Raw genomic sequence first — 5,527 nt, forward strand, 5'->3', positions numbered from 1 at the left:
CATAAGGAAAACTCAGTCCTTATAGAATTCTAAATTATTAATTTTTCAAATAATCTCTCTCTCTATTAAGATTGTTACATTAATAAATGCTATACCTTCCATGTTTTCAGGTGCCAAAACAATAAGCAATCTACTGCAAGTAACTCACAAATATGGGCCTTGTTCACCACTGAAGAAAGGGACTATAACAATTCCTAGCCTTCATCAGATTCTCCTTGATGACCAGATCCGAGTCAAATACCTCAATCATAAAATCTCCAACAACCATGCCACCACAATCCAAGATTCTGCAGTAAAGGTTCCTGCTAATTCCGGTCAATCCCTAGGGACAGGAAACTACGTAGTAAATATTGGATTTGGAACTCCAAAGCAAGAATTCATAGTAATCTTTGACACTGGAAGTGATCTAACTTGGATCCAATGCCAACCATGTGTTATCCAATGCTATTCTCAGAAAGATCCCATCTTTAACCCTTCTGCTTCCTCTACTTATTCCAATATCTCATGTGGTTCTAACGCTTGCAAGCAACTGCAATCAGCCACTGGCAACTCACGACCTTACGCCACTACTTGTATTTACCAGATTGCATACGGTGATGGTTTATACTCTGCAGGTTACTTTGCACGAGACAAACTAACATTATCTCGTTCTGATGTCTTTCCCAAGTTCAGATTCGGGTGCGGCGAAAACAATAACGGCCTGTTTGGCACTGCAGATGGATTACTAGGTCTCGGCCGCAATAAGGTCTCTACTGTTTCACAAACTGCTACAAAATATGGAAAGATTTTCTCGTATTGTCTTCCATCATCAACAAGTTCAACTGGTTATCTTGCATTTGGAAAACAACAAACAGGCACCACTAAGATACAATACACTCCATTACTAACAGATTCTAGAGGCCCGTCGTTCTATTTCTTAAATATGACTGGTATTAGTGTTGGAAGGAAAAAATTGGCAATCTCAGCATCTGTTTTTACAACTTCATGAACCATTATAGATTCTGGAACTGTGATCACTAGGTTGGTACCAACAGCTTATTCAACACTTAAGTCAGCATTTAGTAAAGTAATGTCTAAGTATCCTACTGATGAGCACATTTATGTGTGAAATCTTAGGGCATAAAGCATACATTTTACCACATTGGACAGAGTTACTTGGTGTTTTCTTGTGCTTTTCAGGTTTTAGGTGAATTATTGTGAAAATGGAGGAGATGTTGCTAAGGAGATGTTTTTAAACTTTTTCGAGGTGTTAATAGTATGGATGCATAGCCCATCGAGTCAACTTCGCAACGGTTCAAACGACACTTGATTCTAAGTTGAAACGAAGAAGTTATGGCCGTTTCTGTAACGACACGCGAAAATGGTGTACAGGGGGTTTATTTATAATTATTGACAGTCGGACGGGGACAAAGTGAAGCGGAAGTTCGGATTCCGGGGGCCTTAACACAATTATCAAAAGTTACTTTACTGTACCCGAAAGATTCCATTTGGAAGGCTCAGGACAGTCCAACTTCAACTTGAGACATCTTTGGCTCCCCAACTCCGAATTGGACGAAATTTGGGTCTATGTTGGGTGATTTTTCGCAAGGAACACAATGGTGAGGCCTATATAAGCATCCCATGCTCCACGTTTTCTGAAGGACAGAATAGGTATTTTATTTATTCTTGGAGGAATCCTAGTCATCACCCTTACTCTCTCTCTCTTCCAACTTCTCAAAGGCACTTCTGGAATTCTACTTGGGATAGATTTATATTTTCTCATCTATAGAAGGTTGAAAAATCAAAGATGCTTTGATTTTATTGCTTGGAGAAGATATCTACAAAGAAAAGGAAGACTTGTTAGAATTGGAAGTTTATTTTTTAGAAATAGAAGGTCTATGTAAAGTTGTAAACAATCTTCTCTTCTTCTTCGTTTTTTCTTTTCTTTTTCTTAGGTTTCAAGGCATTGTAAAGAGGAAAGAGAAGAGAATATTCTCTTTTCTTAGGAATATTTCTCCTACACTTCCATCTTCTCTCTTTCTCCTCTCTTCCACCTATAAATCCCCTTACCTCTCTTATAAAAATTGCTCATTCACTTAGTGAAATTTCTTCTCTTCTTCTCCTTCTAATTTGTGATTTTTGGCTTTTCTAAGTTCTAGTTTACTTTTATGATTTTTAGTTAATGATTATAATAGGTTTAGTTTATGCTTTAATTTCAATTTAAGTCTTCAATTGGGTTGTAATTTCTTAATTCTAGTTTAGGTTTTAAGCCTTCTAGTCTAAGTTCTTAAGTTGATGACAAGACTTGAAGATTTAGAAGAGGAGGCCATGGTAAGTTTATGCAAGTATTCAAGCTTTTCATTTATATTCATGCAAGCACATCCAGGTTTTACTATCTAAACTCTCAATCTCATTCTCCATCTCCTCTATCTCTCTCTATCTTCTTCTTCTTTCCCCTCTATTTCTTTTATTTTAATTTTATATGGTTGTGGTTTATGGATGCATTTTTATCCCCTTATTTCTTTTTATGTGGTTAGTATGTGTGGCTGCATTTTTATTCCTTTCAATTCGCTTTAGTTTGATAGGTTAGATGCTCATGTGTTAGGATGCCGATTTAATCCCTTAATTTTGTTAGATGCTTATGAGTTAGGATGCATTGATTTTCGTTAGTTTAATTAGTTTAATTTAACACTTTAATTTGGTTCACTTTGCATTACTTTTAAGTTAGTTAAATAGAGTGGCGTATATCTCCTCGTGTTCGATCAGCTACGATTGACCCGTGTACGCTTGCGTTTTATTTTAACTCAAACAAGTTTTTGGCGCCGTTGTCGGGAGATTATTGTCCATTTTATTTATCTGATTTTTAAGTAGTTCAAGTGTTTTAGTTTATTATTTTCTCTTCTTTTTTTTTGAAAAAAAAGCAGTTTTTGAAAACCTCTTCTTGTGTCTCTTCTGTTTCAAATAGTGTGCGCCCAATCTAAAGTCCTTCATATGCTTCAACCCTCCATCTTTTAGTGTCCCTCATAGGATTAAGTTACCTATGACGCTACATCTTGACTTGGTTGGGTGGATTGACATGTGACTTATCTTTGGAGGTGACCACTCTTGATAACAGAAAGCGACATAGTGAGAGTGTTGGAAACATAAACGTATAGTAGATCTCCATTCTACATCGAATCTATATTGGGGTCGCACGTAGGTGGCTATACAGTTCCCTTGCTTTGCCAACCTATATGGCATCCTTACAACTTTTGAACCATTGTTTCGCTTTTGAGGGATAGAGATGCACTATCTACCTTGGGCTCCCTCTTGTTTCTAGTTTTTTAAGTGTTTTATTTTTCTTTAATTTTTCTAAAGGAGACCTCATATCTGTTTAGGTGACTAAGGTGTGGACTCGTGATTCAAGTAATCGTCTTATTAGAAGACCACCTTCTCTACTACCTTTGACCATGGGTGACCAACAACCCAAGACTCTTAAGGATAGGTTTTACCCCACCAGGGCTGCACTATCCTCATGCATTAGTCACTGTTGTTACAGGAATAACTATGAACTCAAGACCAACTTCATCGACATGCTACCCCCATTTCCATGGGATGGCTAATGAGGATGCATATCTCTTCCTTAGGGAATTTGAGGAGGTCTTTGTTCTAATTAAGGTTCAAAATTTGACTGATGATGCGGTTAGGCTTAGGTTTATACCCTTTGCCCTGAAAGACCGAGGCAAGAAGTGGCTCTATGAACGCCAACAAACTCCATTAATACATGGGATGAGTTCACCATTGTCTTTTGAGAAAATTCTTCCTCTTCACAAGACCAATAAGTTTAAAAGTGACATCCTCCGGTTCAGCAGAAACCACATGAGTCCTTTTCTAAATTCATGGAAAGATTCAAGGACCTCCTCTTAGAATGCCCTCACCATGGTTTCCATAGTTCTTAAAGAGTCTATACCAGTTAATCCGGTCAACCAGGTCAACCATGTGTCGGTATGCAGTTGGTGCCAAACCCCTGGATACCTTTTTGAGGAATGCCCCAACACCTTGGTGGGCAATTCCAGCACTGAGAATGTAAGTGCTCTCTACCAAAATAACCCATATAGTAATACTTACAATCCAGGATGGAGCAATCACCCCAATTTCTCATAGAATCAAGGGAACCAAGCAGGCCCATCCAACTTTAACCATCAAGGCAGTTGGTGCCCAAAGGCCCAACTATGCACCACAAAGCCAAGGAATGTCTCCTAACCCCTTTCCCCTCGTCCTCATCCAGGACCTTCTATTAGTCTCGCTAGGCCTCCCCGCTGCACCTTATCAGTAACCCCGGGGTTTACCAATACAGGAGAGGCAACAAGACTGAATGAGATGGACAACAAGATAACTCTTCTCATGACAAGCCATAATAACATGGAAAAACAACTCACCCAACTTGTCACAATCCTGCATGAGAGGGAAGCAGGGAAGTTACCTAGCGGCTGAGCCAAATCCTAGGCATCGAGTTCATATTGCAAGGTACCCAAGCTCCTCCAACCAATGTTGCACAAGGCCAACAACACCAAGGGCCCTCCAGACAGGTAAATGTTGTTTATGCTTTAAGGGCTGGCCGTGAGTATCAACGAGCTAGTGCACCTCGTCTTTATCATCTCATACTCCTATTGACTCTCCCCTTCGAAGAGGCCATTGAAGTGCCTACTATTCCAGTTCGTCTAATGAACCTAAAGATATACCGGATGATTTGGTTGAGGAAACCAAAGAGGATTCTATTGAGGAAGTTAAAAAGACCAACCCTGAAAGAATTTATACCCCATTTGTCCCTTTCCCAAATAGGTTGGTTAGCAAGAAGTCTCCTTCGTGGGAGAAGATATTGGATGTGTTCAAGCGGGTTCGGTGAATATCCCCTTGTTGGATGCTATTGCCCGGATCCCGCTTATGCTAAAGTCCTCAATGACTTATGCACCCAAAAGCGGATCACCAATGTACCCAAAAAGGCATTCTTGGCTGCAAACATTAGTTCTCTAATCTCATAGCCAGTAGCAACCAAGCATAAGGATCCTGGAAGCCCCACCATCTCTTGCACTATAGGCCATACCACTATTGATCATGCCTTATTAGACCTTGGTGCAAGTATGAACCTCTTACCCTTCATGTCTACCAACAACTGGGATTGGGAGAACTGAAACCGACCAAAATTACTCTTCAACTTACAGATCGATCGGTTAAAGTTCCTAAGGGAATGACTGAGGATGTCCTATTGAAGGTTGGGGAATTTATTTTTCTTATGGATTTTATTGTTTTAGATACCCAACCCACTACCAACTTCAAGGACTAAATCCCAATCATATTGGATAGACCATTCCTAGCTACCAGATCTTGCTTTAATCAATTGCGGGGAATGGTCTCATGAAATTATCTTTTGGCAATACTGTTGACTTCAATGTGTTTAGGTTGGGCAAGTAGCCTGATATGGATGACGAGGTGCATATGCTTCAAGGATTTTTCGATGATATTGATACTTTCTTTGAGATTGATTTTGATTCGGGATTTCAAGAATGTA

This window comes from Telopea speciosissima, chromosome 8 (genome assembly GCF_018873765.1).
Source record: "Telopea speciosissima isolate NSW1024214 ecotype Mountain lineage chromosome 8, Tspe_v1, whole genome shotgun sequence".
NCBI lineage: Eukaryota > Viridiplantae > Streptophyta > Magnoliopsida > Proteales > Proteaceae > Telopea > Telopea speciosissima.